Below are 26,380 nucleotides of genomic sequence, written 5' to 3' on the forward strand. Positions count from 1 at the left end.
TTAATAACTACCTATGTGCTCTATTTCTTTTTTTTATTTAAAACATAAGAATTAGCAGAACTGCTAGGATAGTGACATTCACTTTTCCATAACTATATTGCTCACTGGTAATTTTTTAATGTGTATTAATTACGGTTCCCAAGAATTTATCAGTTTCTTATCTCAATTTCTTACCTGTTCAAAGTCCTCCGAGCAAGCCAAAAAAAAAAAGAAATTTCACTGTTAGGGTGGTCAGGCATTGGAATAGGTTTCCCAGGGACATGGTGGAGTCCCCATCCCTTGAGGTGCTCAGGAGGTGTCCGGATCTGGTGCTGGGTAATGTGGTTCAATGGTTTAGGGGTTTCAGGGGCACTGCTGGCTAGACAGTCAGACTGGATGACTTTGAAGATCTCTTCCAGCTTTGACAATTCTATGATCCTACAGTTCTATTATATATATCAAGTATTTATAGGAAGAACTTATGTTTTCTGATGGTGATTATGAAATGTTTTGTCAACATTCATATGCTTGTGGAGATTGTACAAATATCAGATAAGCAATTTCAGTATTTCAGCATTTTTTCCCCTCCTAAATACATATATACAGTTGTTTACAGGTTAAATAGGTGTTCCAGATCCCCTTTGACAGGCAGTAGAACTCAGACCTAAAATGTATTAGGTTTTTTTATTATAACTGTACAAATTATTTGGAATATTAGACAGAAATCTAAATGGTGTAAAAATTTGAACAAAAATAATCTTAGGCACTCCAGGTTTTTTAGGTACCACATCTACATTTTATCACATCAAATTCAGGCATTTAATCTAGATTACTCACCTCTAGCTGATTACTCTCACCTCTAGGTAATGGGAATTCCATCTGCAGGTTAAATATGTTTCACAAAACTTGGCATCCTTTGAGGTTGTTACTATTCAGACAATGAACTCTTAATAATAAATAGTGATATCACATCTACTTAGCTATTTTGGAAAATTCATACTGTCATGCCATTAAAACAAAGAGGAAGACAGATTTATCACAATGTAACAAAAGTCTACTGTTATGCATTTACATAGAGTATGTTGTATTCCTAGGGATTTTCCACAGCCATGTTTTCCTTAAGTTCTAAATACAAATGTCCCTGATACTTATCACTGTCTCTGTCTCATCTTTATCAAATATCACATTACCATCTGTATCAAAGACAGTTTTAGAATTGAATTGCTGTTTAAAAAAAGCAGCAGTTAATAAATCCACATTTTCAAACAGTGAGCTAAAATACTTGGTAAAAGAGATAATTACTCAGAAGCTGCAATCATGTCTGTGGTTATGCTGGATATGAAAACTCATTTTCCTTAAGTTAGTAGTAATACCTATTTGTGTTGGTTTTGGCTGGGATAGAGTTTTTTTTTTCACAGTAGCTGGAATGGGGCTGTGTTTTGGATTTGTGCTGGAAACAGTGTTAATAACAGGGATATTTTAGTCATTGCTGAGCAGTGCTTGGACAGAGTCAAGGCCTTTTCTGCTCCTCATGCCAACCCACCAGCAAGGAGGCAGGAGGTGCACAAGGACTCAGAAGGGGACAGAGGTGACCCCAAATACCAAAGGGACAACCCATATTGTATGAGGTCATGCACAGCATATGAAGATGAGGGAAGAAGGAGGCGGGATTGGAAGGTGTTTATCTTCCCAAGCCATTGTTATATGTGAGGGAGCCCTTCTTTCTTGGACATAACTGAACACGTGTCTGCTGATGGAAAGTGGTGAATGAATTCCTTGTTTTGTTTTGTTTCCATGCAAAGTTTTTGTATATAGACTGTCAACCCATCGAGTTTTCTCAATTATCTCACTTCTCATCTTCTGATTCTCTCCCTCATCTCACTCCCTCTGCCCACTCATGAGGGGGATGAGTGGGCACTTTTGTGGGGCTTAGTTGCAGGCTGGGGTTAAACCACAACAATATATTGGTTTGTAAATCTTCCACTCTTCTTCCCAAGGCTTGAAAATACCATTGACAGTAATAATCAAAGCAGACTAAAACATTTTCTTCTTTTTCTTCATTTTCTTCAATTACTTCAGAAGACAGAGTAGGAAGAACTGTGAGGATGAGGCAGAAGATAGGTGCATTATCTGCGAGTAAAGGAGGAAATTTCTGTGTGGACCAGCAGAGCATAGGACCATTTGCTTGTTTATTTTTAACATGTTAGAAGGTATTGGTTTCAAATTGACTAAATCTTTCTTTGTTCATGGATCATTGACTGGGTAGATTGTAACAGCTCCTTTGGAACCATTATGGTACGTCATTTCAATACAGCCACTAAGAGTGTGTATGCATCCTCTCTGTTTCAACTCCACCAAAAATATCATTGAAATAATTGCCTGTGTGCTGAGCATATTGTTTTTAAAGTTTCATCTAATAGTTACTTATTTTTTTAAGTATCATAAGCAGTTAGACTATGCTGCAAATGAACTGTTAAAAATATATGTTCTAAAACCCAAAAATAATGGCATAAATTAAAAAAAATCCCTCTATAAGTAAAACAAAAATAATCTAGAAACCTTTTTAAAATCTTATTATATAAAAAAAAAATTAAAAACAAAATATTTCCAAAGTAGAAACACATCCTCAGACTACAGACTTTACCAGGATTTGGGGGTATGGAGCTGGTTGTCATTAGCATGCTGAGCACACTATAGCTCTGTACTGTTTCCTAAACCTGAAAATAAAGTCATGATCAGATTCAACAGAGGAAGCTTAAAGTACATGAGAGAGACTTTAGAGTTGATAAGCATTTGGGAAATCTGAAAAAAGGAACCAAACAGTATCTAAGGTAGAATGAATGCCCCACTTTAAAGCGGTGAAGGTTGTCCTCCAAAGAAGATATTTCAGTCTAAAATAGGGAAACAATATGTGCAAATCATAATGCATGTAATGAGCATTTCCAATTTCAGATTTCAGGTTTCTCTTTGAAAACATCTACCTCAGTAAATTTTTCTAAGGGAAACTGGTCTAAGTTATATCACAGTCTAGCAAACTTCCTGCTTTGTTAGAAAAATAAATTACAGTCCAGAATTTTAATTAATATTCTCAAGTTTCAATACATGCTATTGTATGATCCTTTCATTATAATTGGGTTCAAAGTCTTTCTCTTGTCCTACGAAAAAGAAGGTGAAGGAAAGAGCATTAAACACCAGAAAATATATAGTAATTTTCCTGTCCTGCATCTGTTGATTCTTCAACTTGAGGATTCTGATTTCTAACTAACAAATATATCCAGTACAAAAAGAGACTGAAATTATGTTTTAAATTGCAAATGAATGTTTTCTTATAATATATGGCAGCAAATAATGGAATCATAGAATCAATGGCTTGGGTTGGAATGGACCTTAAAGGTCATATACTTCCAAACCCCTTGCCATGGACAGGGACACCTTCCACTAGATCAGGTTACTCAGAGCTCCATCCAACCTGGCCTTAAACACTTCCACACAGGTATAGTGTAATCAGTTATAGGTATAGGTAAGGCAGCCACAAGGATAGGTAAGGTAGCCACAACATCTCTGGGAAACCTGTTCCAGCATCTCACCACCTTCACAGGAGGAGAGGAATTTCCTAATATATAGGTGAGGAGTATTAGGAAATTAGGAATTTCCTAATATTTAGTCTAAACCTACTTTCTTTCCTTTTAAAGCCATTTCCCCTTTTCCTATTACTACATGACTTTGTAAAAAAGTCCCGCTCCATCTTTCTTGTCAGCCCTGTTCAGGCAGTGAAACGCCTCAATTAGGTCACCCCAAAGTCTTTTTTTCTCCAGGCTGAATAACCCTGTCTCTCTCAGCATTTCCTCACTCCAGCCCTCTTTGTTGCCCTGCTATGGAATTGCTCTAAAATGTCCATGTTCTTCTTATATTGTGGGCACCAGAAGTGGATGCTGTACTTCAGGTGGGGTCTCACCAGGGTGGAGTGAAGGGACAGAATCACCTCCCTTAACCTGCTGGCCATGCCATTTTTGATGCAGCCCAGGATGTGTTTGACTTTCTGAAGAGCAAGTACACATTGCTGGCTTATGTTGAGCTTCTCATGAACCAACACACCCAAGTCCTTCTCCTCAGAGCTGCTGTAAATCCATTCTACACTCAGCTTGCAGCTGTTCTTGGAATTTCACCAATCAACATGCAGGACCATCTACTTGATTTTGTTGAACTTCATGAAGTTCACACAAGCCTGACTCTCAAGATTGCCAAGGTTCCTCTGGATGGTATTCCTTTCCTCTGGAGTGTCAGCCACACCACTCAGCTGGGCATTGCTGGCAAAATTGCTGTGGGTGCTCTCCCCCTGTCCATGCCTCCAACAAAGATGATAAAAAGGGCCAGACCCAAAACCAGCCCCAAGGAAGGACGCCTTTCACTTACCTCTTGGACTTCAAGCCATTGACCTCAAGCCTTTGAGTGTGATCTACCAGCCAACTCCTTAAAACTGACTGTGTTGTCTTCAATGAGGCTGAAATATAGATTTAGGGGAAAATATATTATTTCAAATTTCACAAGTTTTCAAAAACAAAGTACCTCCCCCCAAACACAATTCAAATTTGACTTTGAAATAGTTCATCATTTCCATCAGCTGTCTCCTTTTTTTACACCTCATAAGAATTGACTTTGTGATGTGTTTCTGAACTGCATATTTTAAAAAACTCATGCATTTTTTTTACTGATCAGAAAAATTCTCTGAATAAAAGCTGAGTCAAAAACCAGCAAGTGGCATAAGTGTTGTATGACCTCTCTGCTTCCTCTCTTCCTCTTGAACTTCTGAGTCCTGCAGTCTTTTGCTAAACAAAGGCAACCCCATTAGACTCATATTTAAAAGGGTTAACAGTGTACAAAATGTTATGTTCTGAAAAACTCCCAAAAACTAAAACTGCCGGGCTTTTACTTATCTAGAATTTAGAACACCATAAATGCGGCTGCGTTTCTGAAGCTGTTACAGATAAAACTTCCAATATTCCTTTGAGACTATTGCATTATTTCTGCTAGGTCTTAGAGCAGAAGCCCAGAGTCATATATCATCTCTGAATATGACATCTCTCTGACCAACAAGTCATTTAACAAAATCTTCCAGCTGGTCAGCAGTAGTATATGTAAAGAGAGCAGCGAATCCCAGGGGGAAACAGATCCTTTGCTCCCCCTTTTCTCTTGTCTAAGGAGCCTAGATTGCCTGGAAAACAGTTTTCAGGCATCTATAATTGAATGTGAAATGAACTTCCTCTTTAATGAGGAGTAATATTACTGCCCAGGCAGCAGGAGTTAGTGCTCTGCTCCACGTCTCAAAATATTTCATTAATATTAACCAAGGTTTCTTACTCTCCCCAGGCACTAATGCTGTAGCAGAGAAGAAAGATGCAAATAACTCTCACAGTCACCCAACTAATCACTGGAATAATGAGTGCAGGGATAACAAGTACATAGAAGTTATGTTTGTCAGGTGAGGGAAATAGGTCTTTCCCACCAGGAAAAACCTTTTGTTACTGTGGTTGCAGGTAAAATCCTTTTGTACAGTGTTTTAGCTTTAAAAGTGTACTTTTCTATTGTTGGCTTTTGCATTTTTAAAAACAAAAATAATTTCAAGTAGTAAGAAGACATTATTATTACAAATTTTGCATTAGATGATATAAACAATTAAAATCCTTTGTCATGGCCTGCCAAAGAATTCTGTTCAATGATAGATTATAAAAATTTCACAATTAAATTTGATTGTAAATAGAAATACATATAAAGAAGACAGAAGTGCCATGAAGAGTGTTTTGAAGGGCAACTGATCTCTCAGGGGTAGAAGAAGACCGTAATTTCTAATGTAGCTGTGCAATTTATTCAACATGAGGCTAAGACATCCTCAAGCTTGTAGAACTCAAGTACAAAACTACCATATGTGATTCATGCCATCTTTTGAATATTTCCACTCTAACCTTTGCATGGAACAATATGGATGAAAATGGAAAGGCCCAGCATGAGACCTGAGATGTATCTATCCATAGCATATAGATTTATGTAAAGTATATATTGTTTGTGAAGTGAATGTGTATGTACATATACCAAAATCTGAGTATAACAGACTAATGTTTACTTCATTCTAGTCATAGAGGGCTTATTTTCTTTGGTATTGATACCTAATAACTTACACTATTCCAGAAGGATTGTCTGGAGTCCCATATGTAAGGATTTTAAAAATTACTTTATTTTACCCAGTTTGCTTGCCTTGGAGAAAGGAAATGGGGACCCTGCACAGCAGCTGGCCTGATTAATGGATTATTTCCAAACATGGGGGTTCTTAAGTCATTGTGAAGTTTGGCAATACTTTATAAAGATTGGTAACAAGTTATAGACTCCTACTCACAATTCCCATCTTTCAGGAGAACATACTCGATTTGCAAATAAGGAGAAAGGAAATAATTTATTACCAAAGTATTCTTCAAAATTGATTAGCAGATATGTTAGATTTTTCTGCCAGTTGCTGTGGACCGAGAATATAAAACTAAGAGACTCTTGGGTAGAGAAGGAACAGCAGAAGGCTCTGCTAATTTTGCATCTCATTTAGGAATGGTTGCATGTCTCCCACTGCTGTAACTGTTCCCCACTGTTCCTTTGACTCTCTGATTCCTTCTGAATACCCCTGAAATTCCTTGTCTGTGTCATGGCTTAGGCATATTTTCATCATTGCCTCTCCAATGGATTTCTAGGAGCTACCTAGCAGCAAGTCACCCCTGCATGCCTCTTCCAATCTTTGAGGTGTATGTCTGAAAACCTTCCTACTGGAACATATATGACAAAATAACTTGTTAAAAGACGAACAATTAGAAAGGATAAATATTTAAGAATTAAAGGTCATAATTTTTAGCTTAAAGATTATATACATTAGCAGCTTGGTCACTGCTGTAATGCCTAAGCACTAGTATCTTCCCTCAGCATCTGTATTACCAGCTTTGAGTCACATGCAGAGGCATGAAGCCCATAACAACTAGAAAAAAACAATGCTGTGTTGGAAGTCAAGAGTGAGGAAGAGTGTAAAGGAAAACTAGGCTCCACTCTTCCCCTTGCAGTACTTCCTCCCTCACCTTACATTTTTAACACAGAAGCAAAAAAATACATTGTCTGACTCATTCTTTTAAAGAGCCTCTCACCTGGGGAGAGGGCTGGAGGGTTGGGACACTAACTCTCTTCTCCACACGAAGCTACATATAAGGTTTATTATGATGCACACTGCTCAAGCTATGCTCTCTTTCTGCAAGGTAAAATAGCTCAGTTTTCAGCAGGCCTGAAAATGTTCCAAATTCCTGAGTAGACTGTTATCTGGAGACTGAGCTATTCTCCAGAGAGTAAGGAAATATAGATTTATTTGCATATAATATTTCAACCATAAAAACATTTTATTTTTTCCCCTTGCCCTTTCATTCAGATTATCATTTGAATATCTCTTCCTCTCTGAACTAGCATCCTTGCCCTGTTTCAACCTACAAAATCTGCTCTATTCTACACATAAGATGAAACTATTTTTCCAACACCCTTAACAGCTTTTAATCTATTATTTATTATTAAACCACATAATTTTATTATTTATAGCTTTTCTTGTAAAGTGTCTTGGGATGCATTTTTATGAAGTGCTATTCAAAATAAAATTGTATTGCACTAAAGAACAGTTCTCATTTATTTTTTAATAATTATTTGATCTTGCCTTGATTTACTGAGTCACTAAGGCATCTTATTCCTGATGATTTAAGGGATGCTATGAAGTTAAAACTCATATAAACTCACATCCTCAGCTAATGTAATCGGCAAAGTTCCAATGCAATCAATGGAGGTCTGCCAATTCACACTAGTTCTGTCCTACCACAGTTTGTAAAAATCTCTTCTCATCTATATTTTAAATTACATTAAATATGCTAAATAATTTCTTTTAATCTAAATTGCTTGTCACTATATAGAGTTTATTTTTTCCATTTCATCTTACTTAGACAGGTAAATCAGACTGGTTTATTTCTAAAAGCCTTTCAGTTCTGCCTCTGATATAATACTATAATTTTGAAAGGTTTTTCACTGCTAACTCTGCAGGGAAATGCAATAAAATTGAAGCTATATGTTTTGAAAATTTTATGGAAATGCTTTTGTCAAATCCTTGTCACCAAGAACTTCCTTATTAATATAACATTATAGTGATCATTTTCAAATGCTGGAAGAAGAATATAAAATAATATATACATATGAAAACCTGAATTTTAAAGTGAATCAATGATTTTTGGTGCTTCATTGTCAGACACACTACTAAGAAATCACAGACACCTGAATCATTAAGATTGGTGCTCACCAAAGTTGCTCTATCTTGTTTTCCTCAGCTCAACAGAGAAAAGAAAACATAGTGAAAGCCTTGTGAAAAAAGAGAAGGGAAAAGAGAACACTCACCTATTCCTGTCAAAACTAAAAGATAAAGTTATTCGGGAAGCTTGGGGAAAATTATTTATTGCCAAATCAGAGTAGGACATGAGAAAAAAATCAGATCTTAAAGCCACTTTTGCCCCACCTGTCCTCATTTACTCTACCTCATCCCCACTTCATCAGCACAAGGGCACAGTGTAGAAGCTCAGAAGATAAGGGGTTAATGTGGATGCCTCAGTAAAATAGCCAGATAGACATTGAGCCGACCAAGGACTGTTGGCAAGAACTGTAAGAAAAAAAAATGGATATGGCTGAAGAGAGCCATATTGAGGTAGGAAAGCATTTTTATGGGACAAATATCCTTGTTCTGGCTCCTGGAGAGAAGCTCAAGCACAGGAATTAAGCAGAAAAGCAGATATGAACTTTTGAGCAAAGACTGACCCAGCAGGGGGAGGGGGAAATCAACAGCACCAAAGATCCCAAAGCCCTCCAACCCATTTCCAGAAAGGTCTAGAACTGTGCATGATAAATAATTTGCATAGAAAATGAGAAAGTAAGCTTCAGGGTGGAGGAATTTATCTATAATCCGTAGCCTCAGAAAGCATGGGCAGCCCCTCCCAAGACCATGGACACCCCATCAGTTGGATCAATGCTGGAGCCAGAACTGGTCTTCCTCATTTCCTTTCCCTTTCCTTTCACTGTCCTTCTATTTGGTCTCTCTCTTCTCTCGCAGCCTACTCCTTATTCAAAACCCAGCGCCATGTGTTTATGTTATAAGATAAGGAACTAACTTACCAACTTTACATTCCATGCCAAGTATATAATTCACTAATAAAATTTTGTAAGTTTTTGCAGACCTTCTGACTTTTATTTTTCCATTCCTTCCCACTGCCACAGCATGGGTCTCTTCCACAGGGTGCTCGCCTTCAGGAAAACTTCTCAGCATGGTTCCCCCACGTGGTCACAAGTCCTGACCAGTCTGCTCCAGGACAGACTTCCCACAGGATCACAACCTGGGCATCCACCTGCTCCAGTGTGTAGTCCTCCATGGGCTGCCTCACTCTGGTCTTCACCACAGGCTGCAGAAGACTCTCTGCTCTAGTACCTGGAGGATCTCTTTCCCCTCCTTCTTCACTGTCCTAGGTGTCTGAAGAGCAGTTTTTCTCATATATTCTCACTCCTTAATTCTAGTGCAGTTGCACAGGTGTTTTTTCCTGCTTCCTATATATGTTATGCCACTGTCGCCGGTGAGCTCAGCCTTTGCTGGCAGTGGGTCCTACTGATATTGGCTTTATTAGACACAGAGAAAGCCTCTAGCAGATTCTCACAGAAGGCAACCCTGTAACTCCTTCACTACCAAAATCTTGCTATGTAAATGTAAGTAAAAATTCCTTATTAGGTAAGTTGCTCCCTGGTTATTATTATTATTTCAGATCTTTTATTATACTGAATTACCACAGTCAAATATAATGGAAATTCATGTTTCAATTTAATATAAGGCAGGTAAGAAACAAAATTGTACCATATATCTTCAGATTAGCATTAATACGGAGATCTAAAAGCTGCTTACTAAATTGAAGGCATATTGTTGCCCTAAATTTTGTCACAGTTTAGCCCCACTGGGAAACTGAGCTCCACACAGCTGGTTCTCGTGTCCCTCTGGTGGGATGAGGGAGAGTTCAGAAGGGTAAAAGTGAGAAAACTCATGGGTGGAGATTAAGACAGTTTAACAGGTAAAGCTAAAGCCATGCATGCAGGCAAAACTAAACAGGGAATTCATTCACCACTTCCCATGAGCAAGGAGGAATTCAGACACCTCCAGGAAAACAGGGCTCCCTCACTGTCCTGGTTACAGAGAAAAGGCAGTGGAGCTTTTAATGCTGTTTCTTCCACTCATGTCATTGCTGAAAGGCCTGGTTTCAGTGGGAAATGCCGGGGCCAGAAACGAGAAGCTTGTCATTCTTGCTTAGGTCACTGCAGTGCAATGGACTACCCTCTCAAACCCCAGTGCTTGGGGTTTGAAGGGTACTTGGGCCCCTCTGCTGCCTGCTGGATTTATTCCCACTTCCTATTTTCCCTCCAGAGCACTGCTATGGAGTTATGGAGTTAAAGCAGACAGTTACGGGTGGCAGAGAGCTGGAGGTGGTAGCTCAAGAAATCACAGAGGACTGAGCTCAGCCAGCAGCTGCAGAGCCCCTTTATTTGGATGAACTAGCTTATAGGTTTTCTTTTGTCACAGATTTTTATTTTTCCATAGAATTGTAAAAAAAAATATTTTGACAATTTTAATCAATTACTTCCCAAGTTTGATATTTTTTCTAAAACAAGAGTAATCTTCAGTTGGAAATGTTATCAATACTGAATTATTTATTTTACTGCTTTTGTGGGAACGATTAGTTACTGCTACTATTTTGACAAGCACTTTTAAGTGGCTAATATAAAATTTAAAAGTCTGGTAAAAATTTCACTAGATCATATTTCAAGTAATAAAACCAATAGACAACAGAAACATCAATTAAACCAGAAGCTCCTTTTGGTCTTACAAATTCAGCAAGAAAGAAGTATTTTAACTTCTACTTGTCCTTGTTCCAGTTGGAAGGGTTAATTTTCCTTCTAGTAGCTGGTACAGTGCTGTGTTTTGAGTTCAGTATGAGAATAATGTTGATAAAAGACTGATGTTTTGCCTTTTGCAGAGTACTGCTTGCTACAAAGGAAGAACTTTTCAGTGTCTCATGCTCTGCCAGTGAAAACATACAGATGAAACCAGTGTGGAGCACAGCCAGGACCTGAACAAGCCAAAGGGCTATTCCATACCACAGAATGTCATGTTCTGTGTATAAACTGGGGAGAGCTGGCCAGGGAAGGCCAATTGCTGTTCAGGACAGGCTGGGCATTGGTCAGAGGGTGGTAAGCAACCCTATTGTGCATCACTTGTTTTGCTTGGGGCTTATATCTTTCTTTTTTTTTAACAGCTCTTAGCACACAGGTTTTACCTTTTGCCCATTCTCCTCCCCATCCAACTAGGAGTGAGCAAGCCACTGCTTGTTACCCAGTTGATGGATGGAGTTGAGTAATGAACATATTTACTTTATAGTATAATAGTGCATTTGAGAATGATATTAAATTTAAGATTGTGAGCAATTCTAGTCATAAAGAAACTGGATGAACCACTAACACAGTGCATTTCAGAAACTAGCAGATATTAATGGCTGAGCTAGTCACCCTTATAGTAAAAGAAAATAAATAGGTACTGCTGGCATGCACTTTAACTAATCAAAAGCAGAAGTCTGAAATGGATCTAAAATTTCCAGTCACAACAAAAGACAAGCTTAGCTATTAGCATCTAAGATTCAGTTTGAGATTAAAACACTTATATTTAGGTTTCTATGTTAAATTGTCTAATGACATACAAGTTGTCAAGGCTTACATCATAGACAACAGAGATCTAGTAAATGCAATTGATGAATCCAAGAGCTAATTAGTAATATGATGTTTGTTTTAGGATCTTTTTCATAGTGAGCCAAACTGCTCTCCAGTCTATTGGCTAAACCTTTACTGTCTGATATGAAAGCTTAGTTAACAAAGATATGACTACCCACTGCCACACAGGTAGTTACATACTCAGTACATTAACTCAGATTGTATCTTGCACTTTGGCATAAGGTTCAGTTACCTGGAGATGGATGTTCCATGTCATTAAAGCACCCTCAAATATGCGTGCTGCCACTATTTTTGGGTTGCAAGATGTAACACAGGACTTGTGGAGTACTGAGATAGAGAGAGCAGCTGGAAGCCAGGAAGATACCCAGTGGCATCTCAAAAGACACTAGACATTTGGGTTTAGACAAACTCTTAACTACATGGAAAATCTCTGTTTATTATTGATATCCCTATATTGTTGGATGAGGACTTCTAAAATCAAATAATATGAGAAATCTAAGTCACAGTGGGTCTAGCCCAGGCTATGGGGCTAGGGAATGGGTTCACCTGCATATCTCAGAACTGACCCTTCAGTATTATGGAAATGGTTTTAGGTGTATATATATATATATATATGTGTGTATATATATATATATATATGTATATGTATACATATACATGTATATGTATACATATACATATATGTATATGTATATATAAATATACATATATGTATATATAAATATACATATATGTATATAAAATAAATGATGGCTAAGCTTCTGCTGTCTGTATACAAGAGACTGCAGAAAATGAATAACTGTAAATTAAAGCTGTGTCAGGCAGCTACACACACAAAACCTAGCATATTAGCGAGTTTTTTTCCTCATGTATATCACAGCATATAATTTCCATATTTGAAATGAGTTTATATCTCATCAACCAAGTCAAACATATTTTAGCTTTTCTGCCTCCAGAGATGAAGCTAATTATCATTTCTAGAGGGGTTCAATAATGGAAAATCAAATAAAACTTGCACTCCTAGTATATTTCAGAGTTGCATATACAAAATTCATAGTGGACTGGCACAGAGTCAATTATTGGGCTGCATAAGCAAAGTGTCCTGTTACACTGGGTAGCGAGCAGAAATTCTTCACTCTAGGGTCTGTATCTGTCTTTTCCTAAAGTGCTGAAAAAAGATTAACAGATTTACAAGGATTTTAAAGGGTTTCTGTACAGTAGTATAACTTTAAAAGTAATCTTGAAGCATGCATACATACATATATAAATATATATATATATACTATAGACAAAGTTACTTAGAAATTTAGAGCTAAGCATACTCTATGATGGTGCCTAAAACTGTGATACTTAAAACTGAATGTCCTGATTATAAAGATGTGAATCTACCAAAAATATGGATGAGAAAGTGTGTTTATTGTCAAGTTTGGCTTCTACCATTCTGATTTCCATAAAGCATTTCTCTTTCAATATTTTCTACAAAAAAAAAAGATGCAAGATGAAACCCTTGTAGATGTGATTGCTACCTTTCAATCAGATAACCCAAGAATCAATTACTATAAATATATCAAGGTAAATTAAATTTGACAGACTTTAAGTGGGACTCATTTTTTTTTAGGTAACTATCTCATGATGAGTTCTTTGCTGCTGGGGAAGACTATAACTTGTACATGGAGCAATTAAAAAAATTAATTCAAGGTTCAGTCACAAATTTGACTGGATCATAGAATTATGGAATACTTCGGGTTGGAACAGATCTTTAAAGGTCATCTAGTCCATCAATATACTTTAAATTTTGCCCACTGAATGTGTTCCACTTTGCATGAAGTAATCAAATAATCCTTCAGCCACATAAGGAGAGCAAGGGTGAATTATTTCTTATTTCTTTAGAACATCCAGCTGGCAGACAGAGCAATGGGTCCCAGTCCCAGCCACATGGACAGGCTAAGAAGTGGGAAAGCTCTTTGTGGACAGGATAGAGGCAAACACCCTGGTGCTCAGAATTTAACACCCACCTATCCAGTTTGGCATGGTTTAGATCTAAAGATCAACTCAGTGATAATTTTAAAGTTTTATAATTTGGATTTAAAAGTTTAATCCATACCACATAGGTCCATCTACCTCTCTTCTCCCTTTCCACCTTCTGTCTGTCTAAACTATTTAAAAAGTAAAATTTCTCATTTAGCCAATCTTAATCACATTGATAGATATCACCACTGTAGCTAATAACAGTAAGACTTCCACTTATCTCTGAAAGAACTCTAAGCACAAAGACATAAATTCTGCCTAAAGTGACCCCAAGGTTGTCTGCAGCTTGAAATCTTAAAACAATTTTTGTAAAAAAATATTATGTGTCTACCAATTCCTAACTAATCCTTGATTAAAGCAGAAGATATAAAGCGGTACAGGTTGAAGCAGCATTAACACAAAATTAGTTCAGTCCAATCAATTCCTTTGCTGTGCACATAAAATGAATCCATGGTGACAAGACACTTGTTCGAAAGATATCTCTGAAACTGACTGAAAATGTCAAGTAAACAAACAAAGTTATTTGTAAGGAGTAATTTAGAGTTTATTACTTAAATGAAAAAATGTAAGGAGCAAAGGGCCACAGTCTACATTCAGCAATATCAGAATAAAGCCAGAGTAATTATGTCAACTTTACATGTGCTGAACTCTACTGAACTAATAACTACACTCTTCATTTCCTTATTCCAAAATTTCTAGCAATCCTTTCATGTACGCTACTTGGAGCACTGAAACACTGGCAGTCCCTCAGAGGTCATTTCCTGGAAGACTGAGCTATTTTCAATGGCTCTGAGTCTGTCTATCTGTGATCCAGAGATGGAATGAGGTACACAAACTTCCATTGCACCTTATCTCACACATGGTCCACCTTCAAAAAAGTGAAGTACTCATAATCATAGTGGAGATAGGATGGATGACATTAAAGTGTAGCTCCCAGTCCAGTAGGCAGGCCATAATATTTTTGTCCCTCCCAAAAAAGAAACCATATATACTACAACAATTATTTTTCCAGCTATTTTCCAAGGTTTTAATAAGAAGGGTACATTGCCTCTCACTTAGTTTCTTCAAAAAGGTATGTTTCCAGGGAAAAAAGCATGATTTTTTCCAAGTCATCTGTACATCAAACAACTGAGTGTGCAAAATATTATTTGTTTACTTAGTAGAAAATTTTTTATGAATCAAAAGAAAATTTGTTTAGAAATTTCTCAGTCTTCACTGTAGATTTATAATCATCTGATAACAAGGGAAACAAAACTAACTTTAGACAAAGTTTTAATTATAACAACATTGCAAAACCCCCCACATATTTCACTAATGATGGTAATTGAAACAGTGTTTACTTTGCTCTCACTGTAATTGCACTTCTAAATCCCAAGGAGCCACAGTCATTTGGTTTGTGAAGATGTGCTTTAATAGCAACAGAATGTAATGTCAGAAAATAGAATAAGTATGACTTTAGATGCATAAGCCATGCTTATAGAGCTGCCCAATTGTAGGTTTAGGCTGAGTACTACCAAATAAACTCTGCTGAAACTAACTGATTCCACCAACAGCTTATTTTAACGGCAAGTTATCTATTCTTGTATGACAGTAGAGTATATTCTTTCCAATTTTGCCATAAAGTCTTTTGTTAGTAATATGTTTTACACAATTTTCTGCTCCTAAAAAACTCCGATTCCAACACCACTACTATTTGCAAGATATTTATAGTAAAGGTAATGCCATTTACCAATGTGACTTCAAGGATTTTTCTATTAAGACGTTAATAAAAAATATATGTAGACAACATTTATGATTACAGAAATTCATGCTCTATTTACAGAGACTTTGAGAAGCTAGTATATAAGTATATAAGGTTCAAAACTCTTTGGGGTTTTGGCTCCTCAGTCCATTATACATTTGATGCTTTGGAATCCAATTGCTGCTTCAGACTGTAATTCAGCAAGACATGAGGGAAACAGCTTTATACACTAAAGTTCATTGCAACTTTCTATACACTTAAGTATGTCTTAAAGGCTGGAATTTGAAAAATGAAAGAGCTAGCTATGGAATGGAGACTAAAAAAAACTGATGACTGTAATACTCAACGGAACGCTATTTTCATCAGACCTCTTAATCATAATTACCCCAGGATTGTAGACTTAGTCCTACTCTCAAGTGTCAACATTTTATTGACATGTAATGGGAATCCAATCAGGTCCTAAATCTGTTGCTTAGGAGACTGGCTGTCGAAGAAACAGTTTTATGGAAAATAGAGCAAAGGGATTTTCAGAGACCTAAAATATTGCCTTTCAGCATGGCACATTTTTTACTGGTTTCTGAAGGGGACTGAATCTCCAGCAAATAAAATACATAATTCTTAAAAAAGAGTGACAAATTCATGCATGGATGAAACTTAAAAGGGAGAGAACTATATTTCTTTGCTCAGTAGATTAGTGACTGTCTCCCATATGGTTCTCTTTACGGTCATTCCCTTTTTCTTCCTTTTCAGTTCAGTTAGAATATGAACTCTCAAACAAAACTCCTTCTGTTCAGATTTTCTAGATAGTAATTTTCGTCTCTCAATTTTTTTTTTCCTTTTAACAAAAAATATTATATTACAGGCATTCTGGCTTCCGAAGCAGCCAAATTCCAGTGAACATATGCTATACAGTACATTTAACTCAGCGTTTCTTAAAATAAGTTGAAGTTTTTGCTTTTTCTTCTGTAAAAAGCTTTCAAATATTCAGTTCTTCCAGATTTTTTTATTTTATAAAAAACAAATCATGTACTTATCACATTATTCTTGCAGAAGTGGTTTCATCTTTACATTTATAAGGAACCTTCGAGCAAAAAGGACATAAACATAAAAAGACAAAGGAGCTGGAATATCTTGTGTTTTGTTTGTTTTTCTTCATGACAAATAATAAAAGAAAGGAGTACAAACTGAAACAATGCATTTTCATTTGCTGATGTGCTACCAAAATAAATTATATATATTATAAATATATTTTTATTTTGTAATATTTATTAATTCATAACAGCTTAATTTTTTCCCATTGCTGCTTAAGAATTATTAGAGTAGATATTAAGTTTAAAGAGGAAGAAAGACCAGCCCAACCTGGCACTCAACTAATATTTTAGAAGTTATTTTCCAGTAAAGAAACATTATGTCTTTATGAGATGCCAGTTTTATTGTTTTCCCTCAGCGTCCATTCTGTCTGTTAGGCAGATACATGCACATTTGTGCTCACAAAGTTGATTCATCAGGTCACAGGTTCTAAATTTCCCGAACATATCGACAGGAGTTAGGAGTGTTAACAGTTTTGTGTCAAGAGGTGAGGAAAATTCTATCAAAAATGGGGAGGAGTGAGGAGGGGAGACCTTATGGTGACCTTTCAGTACTTAAAGGGGGCCTACAAGGAAAGTGGGGACAAATTTGCAATAAATTATATTAATTAATTTCTTCCCCAAATCGAGACTGTTTTGCCTGTGATGATAACTGGTGAGTGATCTCTCCCTGTCCTTTTTTCAGGCCATGAGCCTTTTGTTATATTTTCTCTCCCCTATCCAGCTGAGATGGGGAGTGATAGAGTGGTCTTGGTGGGCACCTGGCATCCAGCCAGGAATAATCCATCACTTGATCAATTGATTCTAAACTTTCATTAGTAGTGATTGAAATTTACATAAATTTGATTCCTTATGCTCAATGACAATACAATATTTCCTGAATACAAATTTCAAAAGACAATATTTTTCACTTCTAATGTATTGTTATTAAATTAAATCCATAATGAAATAGAATATGAGCTATGCTACCAAATCAATGTGAAAAGGGCCCAGAAAACAAAAAGGGTATGAAGATGGAAGACTGACAGGTTTGATAGCCTGAGTGACATGTATTTTATTCTGATATTACTGCTTGCAATATCACCTGGAAGTAATATAAAATTATTCTCAAAATATTAAGTGCATATAGTATAAATCATTGTAAATTTTGTGGTTTCATTACATTGTTCTGTACTTCAGGAACCGTGCTAGTGAAGTGAATGGAATTATTTGCCTAATCAAAGTGTAGCTGTAGCTTAGCAGCTACAGCTGAACTATTGCAGCTGAACTATTAAGAAGATTTTAAAAGAAAAAAGAAAAATATAACTTGTAAATATACTGTATATATCAAATACACTGTTATCCAAGAAAGCATCACAAAGTATTTTGAAATAGTTATTACTTTACCAAAAAATAGTCAAAAGGTTTATCAAACTACTAAGTATTATTTCAGTAGTATTAATCTCATTCCATTTGCCTTGATCGTGAGAGAACTGTTTGAATTTTTGTCTAACAGGGTCATAATTCTGCATTCATGTGCAACATTAAAAATTTAGATTACAAATGTATATTTGTAATATAGACAAGTAGATAGTAAAAAAAATCTCAGAAAGTTCTGAGGTTTAGTAAAAAATGTTGAGTTTTGCAAACATTTTCCATTTAGACACATCCATCTGATGTGCAACTGACTCTTTGCTCGCTACGACCATATGTAGGAAGAGTACTAGACTACAGGAAGACTATCAATAACTGGTTTTTAGTCTCATGATTCATCTTCCAAAATAATTTTAAGATTTTAAATTGTTCATATAGGTGCAATGCAGATTGAAGGGTGCAAATTGCAAAGTATAAATGAAAGTAAGCATCTACTCTATAACAGAGACTGCTTCAAGCCCATTATCTCTGTCATATCAATGAGAAATATTGTGTTTTTCAAACCTGTGTTGAGAAGCTGGATCAGTTGTACAAGATGTGCTCACCACCACTGCAATGCTTCTGATTCTACCACACTCAAAAGACCTATCTGAGAAGGGAGAACACCAAGAGTATAGAGCAAATACAGATTTTAAAATGTCCATTATGATGGTCACTGAAATCTGCTGTTGTTTAGAATGGTGTTGAGAGATTGTGATACTAAATATAGAGACTGTTTTCACTCCTTCCCCTGCTCATTCCTCTTCAGTAAAGGACTTATGAAATCAAGTAATAACAATACAGGGAGGGCTCCATAGGAACCAAACTGACTAATGAAGTAAAGTGCTTTTTTCAGGTAAGCGTTGAGAATGAGAAATTGATACACTGATACAGAGAAAAAGAAAGAAAAGCTTTTGTTCCTTCTGAAGCGTGAAGATGTTTACTCTAGAGTTTTGTTTCCTTAACCTGCTAAGTGACTCATTGCAGCAGAGTTGAGCCCTTCACCTTAAATCATCTGCAGTGTAATAGAGTGTAAGAATTAATAGCTGGGTGCTGTGATCAAAAGTGCTACTTTTCTCTATAGTGCCTGTATAAAAAAGTGTTTTACGAGAATAGGGTTTAAAATAGCTGAAATTTTCACATCATAAAGTCTCTGTATGTGTTTGTGGAGTACCCTAAGCACAATAGGCAGAGGATATTCAGTTATTGTTTGAATAAGAGCGCTTGCCAGAAAAGAGGAAAGAATAAAGAGGAAGGAAAGGTAAGACCATCATATAGTCATAATCTATATGTTTTAAATAACAAATCAAGAAATTTTCTTTTTTAAAGACTGTCTATTTCCAAAAGCAATAAAGGGGCCTAACTGAAAGCTTGATTTTAAATTTAAATTTTAGTGTTCTTTCCAGTAATTAAGTACTTCATACATATATAACACATATGAATACATATATGAATTTGTTACTTGGTATACACACATATATTACAGGGAAAAACTAATCTTCATATCATTTTATGAGAAGTCAGCAAAAAGTGGAGTTATCAATAATTTATGAGCATATATCTAAGGATTATATACTTCCTCATATTTACTTGAATATACATGTACAGTAAGAAAAATATAAACAATAATAATTCCATTGAAACTACTAAATCATCTACAATTCAGAAAATCATCTGTTTATCATGAAGGCCTGGCAGAGAATATCACAATCAGGAATTTAACTGTCCAGGAGAAATATCCAAAATTTGTTTCCCTAGATATCTGCAATATCTTCTTAAATTTCTATACCTGTTCCACAAAAATTACCTTTGTTTTCATTATCTATGATTGTCTAAAATAGCTTAATAGTTTAAAATAGGATTTTTCTGATTATCTGATTTTATCTGATTGAGATAAGTTTTTCTGCTGGAGGACATATATTTGCTGAAGAGCCCCTGAAGAACTGAACAGATGAGCAATGAGAACAGGTGTAATTAAAGGACCCACAAAAAGGAAGATTGTAGTGGTGTATTAAATTTTTAGAGACACAGAAACTTACAGAGATGTACCTGTACAGTTGTAATTTGGAGTTCCTATCTCACACCTGAAATCGATCAACTCCTGTTTCTCTCTAGAAGGGACTGACAATTCAATCTTGCCTTTATTATTGCAGGTTGACACATATTACCAATGACCTGTAGCTATCCTGTTCTTAAGACACTACAAAACTGGCAATCCAGGACTGTCTTTTCTACTGTTCTGGGCTTAGGTGTCAAAATCCTGGCAGTGGCAGGGGTGGAGACCTTGTGCTGGAGCAGTGGAAAAGCAAGAAGAGGAAGAAGTGATGGATAGGAGCTATTATGAACTCACCACAACCCACGGTGCAAACCCTTCAATGCTGTGTGATGGAGGGACAAGCCAGAAATGAGCCTGGAAAGAGGGGAGTAAGAAGTAGGTTTTGATTTTAGCCTGATCATATTTTTTATCATCATTGATATATATTTGAACAGGCAATAAATAAAATGAATTTGCCCAAGTCAAGAAGGCTTTTCCCATGACAGTAACTGGTAAGTATTCTCTCTGTTCTTAGGTTGACCAAAAAACTTTCTTCCATCTTGTTTTCTCCTCCTATCCTGTTTGAGGAGGCGGAGTGAGCAAGCAGCTGGGTGAGCACCTGAAATTCACATTTAACACACCAAAACTGCCCAGATACCAGAAACTGTGAATATTTGATGCAGATACCAAGTCAGCTGAGTGGTGCTATGGGAATCACAGCTACTTCCTGGAATTATTCTGTGATTACAGGATGCCTAATGAATAGTCGTGCTCTAAGGAAAATGCTGTCATTTTCTATGATGTATGACTTCTCCACTTGACTTGAAGATCCACTATCTCATTTCTTCTTGTTGTCTCTTAGCATTGATACCTTACAACCTCCCTAGACAGTTATCTAGATACTTAATAAATCCATGCTAATACTAAACAAAATAACTTTTTTTTAAAAGAAGTCTATTATTTATTGTTTTACCATTAGTAATAATGAAGTATACTTCATCATCGTGACATTTCCTTTACATTTCATTTAGTATTTTAAATCAAATGTTACTGCTGCCTCAGTTTCTTCTTTCCCTTGATGTCTTTATTTCACATCCCTAATAATTTATATTCCTGTCCTCTAAAGTGTCTCCTATTAGTCCGTTTTTCTTTTAAGTCCACTGCCCAATCCTAGAGGCAGTATGCCAGATGTCATCCATGCCAAACAAAGCATCATAATTACCTTCTGTGTCTTACAAGCATTATTCCGCTTAATAAAGCAGAAGTTGTAGGGAAAGGTAAGATGTTTTATTAGCCCCGTGAATGTAATTTAGATTATCACAGCTGCAATAATGTCATTACGCACTTTTGTAATTCACTGCAGCATTTTCGTCTATAAAGGAATTATTCCTCATTTATTTGTGCAAATCATAAATAATGGTATTAATTTACAGTAAGTTTGCAGTCCATTGAAACACAGATTTTTTTCTGCCTTAACACCATCTGCCTAGTCCTCCCTATTTATTTTACCATTGTATTGTGCATTTTTTCCCTTTCATTGCTTTTTATGTCTTTAGAATTTTTAGTCTTCCCCTCTCACCTCTTTCATACTAATCCTCGTTTTCTCCTTATTTACAGATCCTTAAGAGGTCCTAATGTACCATTTAGTTTCTCATTACCCTTCTTCCATGTCAACACACTTTTGTAAGTTTTCAAGTTACTGAAACATATTTATACTTTATAAAGCTGTAGTATTTGCTGATGTATTTCTTCTAGATCACTTCCAGGTAAACTATCTTCAAATTATAGTCTAATCTGGTCTGCCTTTCATTTCAGCTAATTATTCTACTTTCTGAAGAAAAATGATCTCATATATAGTGGAAGAACTCATTGGATAATCTTTTATTATTCATATTGTCAAATTCTAGGAAGCCAGTGTATGTCCTTGGGTTGTCTTCTATAGCCAATAAAGGGAGTTAAGTTAGCAATATGCCTTCTGATTCATGTATATGGTGCATAACCATAGTGGACTAAAATGTGTTCAATCCCATTCATTGGGGCTATATAACTTTTCTTACAAAGATCCGTAAGTAGCAGATTTTGTACTTTGGAACCTAAAGTAAAATAAATAAATAAATTAAAGGAATGATTGCAAATATTTTAGAATATCAACTCCAGCAAAGTTTTGTACCCAGAAGCATTTTGAGGATTTAGGGGGGAATTCAAAATAAAGAAGGAAAAACAAGCTATAAATGAAGATTCAGATGGAACCTTGACTATGAAATCATCATGCCCTCTTCCATAAAAGAAAGACTATTGAGTCTTTACTGTTTGTGCTGTACCCTAATTAAGCTAACCCCTTATATCCCTTTTATTCTACAATTCTATTTCCAGTTATTCTAACATAAATTATGGGGAAGAATATATTCTCACACAAGTCTGAATGAAGGTGGATTCCACTGTAATTTTACTGTGGCCCAAATATCCCAGTAAATAGTTTTTGTAGTTTTCAAACTGTCAGTGAAATTTCACTGAAATATTTTCAGACATTCCATCTGTTCACAGGTAAAGGCTTTATTTGACTTTAGTTATTCAAAGGCTAAAGAAGATCTCTGTCTTCTCATTGAATCTAGTATTTACAAGAGTCCTTCTGTGATCTCCTGCATTCGCGTTCACTTATCCAGTCTCTGTTGGAATGTTTTTTTTATATTTCTGTATTAGTAGTAAGTTAAAAACTCAGTGGGTCTAGCAAGCTTTCCAGGTACAGGCAAGACATTGCAAACTTCATCAGAATGACAATATCTGTTTATTATTTACCAGCTTAGAAATAGACTCCTCTGTGTCCTACTAGAGATAGTCACGATCAATTTATTGATTGTTATTTGGAAGTTACTTTCCTCAATAAAGCATGAGGGATCCCAAGCATAAATTTACTTCTATTTTCAACCCCAGTGGGGGGAAAAAACCCACCACAACTCCACACGGTTATATTGCTCCTTCAATGTGAAGCATGGTGCAGTCAAGTTAAAGAACACTAATCGTTCTGACAGTTACTGCAACTTTAAGTTTTAGTGGTTTGTTCTTGCAGAACTCTTAAGATTTTGGGCTCAGCTGTAAATGCACTTGGAGAAAATATATTTATAAATTTTTTTGAATGGCTCATAATTGAGATGTCTATTTTTTTTTTCCTCTAGGAATAATTTAGCTTTAATTTTGTACCAAACAGTCTATTTTGATATTTACTCTATTTTAATACATCTTAAGAGTTTCTTATATCTGAAAAATAATTACTGTTGTACATTTGCAATTTTTTTTAGAATGTTCAATCTGTTATGGATTTTTCCTAGTTAAGAACAGTTTCTCATACTTGAAACTTTAGTTAGAGTTTCTTATTTTTAAAATTGAGATTTTTTTTTTAAATAAAATTATTTTTTCAGAGATGCTTTCAAATAATACAAATTACTACATTTGCTGTATTAAAATTAACTTTATATTAGATAACACATAGCTCAAGTAATATGATAATTTAAAATTAAAATACTGCTAAATAATTTATTTATATACTATTTAATATAAATATTGCACATCATTTTCCAGAGAATGGAAGTGCAGCTTGCCACCTTGTTGAGTTGTGATTATTCTGCTATTCCATTCAAAATAGCAGCTACATGGATATGAATATATTAAGCTTAAAGATATTTATATGAACTTATTTAATCTAATGTATATCTTAGAGCATATTTTGGAGAAATACATAATTTTTGAAGTTTTTAAAAATTTTTTTTAGTCTCATTCTTAGCAGATGAAAGGTTTTTGGATGCTTCACTTCCATTGTTTTAAAGGTAAATATCTGCTGTTAAAACTCCCTGGTTTCTGGTGACTTAATTTTCAAATTTTTATTTATGGTTTTTTTAATTTATCTTCTAATATATGTATTGTGGCGAGCATCCGGTTTTAATTTTTAATTGATAAACCAAACCAAAAAGCACTGGAATATTCAGTCCTCATATTTTTATACAAAGGGGAGGACATGTAGCATATCAGGGGTTTTCTATTATATATATTTATATATTATATGTATTTTATTATATATTAACCATGGAAAACTCTGTTTTCCTTTTTCTTTCTTTTTTATTTTTTAAAATTTCCAGTATAGAGATATCATGATTGATTTCAGTATAGAGAAAGCTATCCACTAGCTAGGGTCTTTTCAAATTCAATTTTTAAAGAAATTTCTCATACTACAAAATTATCATTACACTAACTCAACATACCTCAGTGTCCTGACACTTTAATTAAGAGTGAGTCCATCTTTTATGATTATCTGCTTTTCTGTTAGCTGATATTATTTTACTGATACCAGCAGAAGCAACACTATTCACTAGATTAAGATCAAACACTCATTTCATGTTTGAAAAATTAATTCTATAAAATAATTCCATATGCAGGTAGAGCTTCAATCCATTTTTCCTTTATTGGCTATCTTGATCTTCTGCTCTTAATAAAGAGTATTTTGTACTTCTTTCATTTTATTTATTTGTTTGTTTATTTGGTTCTGTTTTCTGAAGGCAGCTTTTGGACCTGTGGGATATTTACCTCTGTCCATTACTTTGCTGCTCTTGGCTATTTTCTTCAAAATCTGGGAAACAGCATGTTAGGAGCCCTTAATGATATAAACATTCTCTGATGAAAATTCTGAACTATTGCACCCTCTGAAAGACTTCAAATTAATAAATTGCCTGATAAATGGTTAAGGAATATCTGTTGTCTGAACTTTACCTGACAAGGAGCTGAATTTCAATTCAAGGAATAACAAAGTAAACCTTAATTTTGACTTATTCTAGGTTAGAGAATAGTGGGAGCTGGACATTTACCTGGCAGAGATTGTTTCCCTTCCTACCTACTTTGATGTCTGAGCTTCCTGGGGCTCTTAGAGCAGAGATGAAAATAAAGGCTAACTGCCCTCATTTCTTCCTCTGCAAAAGGAGAGGATCCCCACCATCAGAGGAGCATAACTCAAAGCAGAGTTAACAGCAGGGGCTGTGCTGGGACCACCAAGACAATTCAGCATCTCCTGCACATCCTCCATTCAAGGAGTGCTTTTCACACAATCCTTCTGGTAACACATACAATCCTTCTCCAGTGATGTGTAAACACTGTAACACAGCTGTAAATTCAGAATGATGCCTGTGCAATGAGAATAATGATTTAATTTTCAAAGAATGTTTCATACTAGCATGATCTATCGGTATTTAATACGAAATTGTATTAACCTAAGTAAAAGTGGGATTATTCTCAAATTTGCTGCTTCAAATTTGCATAAAGAAAGATTTTATCTGGAAAGTTTGACATAAAGCAAAATAGACTTTTTATAAACAAAGTATCTTAATTTTGAGTCACTATTTCTGTCATTAATAAATATTCAAGTGAAGAAAATTCAAAAATTTTACTTTTTCATAACATATTGGATTCCATACAATTTGGAATATATGCGAATTAACATATAAATATATCTAGTCCTGCCAAGAAACAGAGATTTATAAACATAGTCACAGTGAGAAGTAATACAATGAGAGTTAAAATTGTAACTCTGACTCACTAAACTTAAACTGATCTATGGAGCAAAGGTTTTTCTATTGAGGCTTATTCTTTAGAAGAGAAAAGAAAATTAAGATACTGATAATGTCCACTATAAATATTCAGTCACACTTTTCTGTCTTACTTTAAAGATCTCATATTGCCTAAACCCAGAGATCTAATCCTTTTTCAAGGTAATGGATTTTGTAAGCACTCTTCTCTTTACCTTACTTAGTTACAGAAAACAAATTTCAGCCTCCTATTCAATTGCCACAAAATCATATTGCCATATTTCACAAAAAAGATCCACCAAAACAAAACCCACACTGAAAATGTAACACAAATCATCCATAAAACACCCCAAGTGGTTTTCTTCCACTGAACAACTCAGACAGTAATGCCTGTATTTTATAGAAACACCACATGGAAAGAGAGCAGACCACCTATCATGCACAACTGAGCTACAGTGGACTTGCATACATTTACCTTTGCAAGAGCACTTTTCACTGACAGCGTGACTCCATGCTTTCTGTATCTCCGTTGAGACATCTCTCCTCTCTCACTTAGACGTTAGATTACTTAATTGACAACATAAATCTGAGAGGTATTTTCACTACACAGCAAAATTTGCCTTTAAGTAAGTGAGAGCACAAGACATAGGAACTCTCACTCAGCTAAGGTTCAACACCGCTGCTTCTT

The 26,380-nt window shown here is 35.5% G+C and overlaps 1 long non-coding RNA gene across 1 annotated transcript; it reads right to left on the reverse strand.

Moving 5' to 3' along the window:
• Positions 1–649: 649 nt before the first annotated feature.
• On the reverse strand, positions 650–26,380 carry LOC115494261 (uncharacterized). The gene is made up of 3 exons (XR_003959185.4): positions 26,168–26,380; positions 20,441–20,500; positions 650–4,480 (listed from the first exon to the last, which is right to left on the reverse strand). It is a non-coding gene; the product is annotated as an uncharacterized lncRNA (long non-coding RNA).

The sequence above is a fragment of the Taeniopygia guttata genome, chromosome 3 (genome assembly GCF_048771995.1).
Source record: "Taeniopygia guttata chromosome 3, bTaeGut7.mat, whole genome shotgun sequence".
In the NCBI taxonomy this organism is placed as follows: Eukaryota; Metazoa; Chordata; class Aves; order Passeriformes; family Estrildidae; genus Taeniopygia; species Taeniopygia guttata.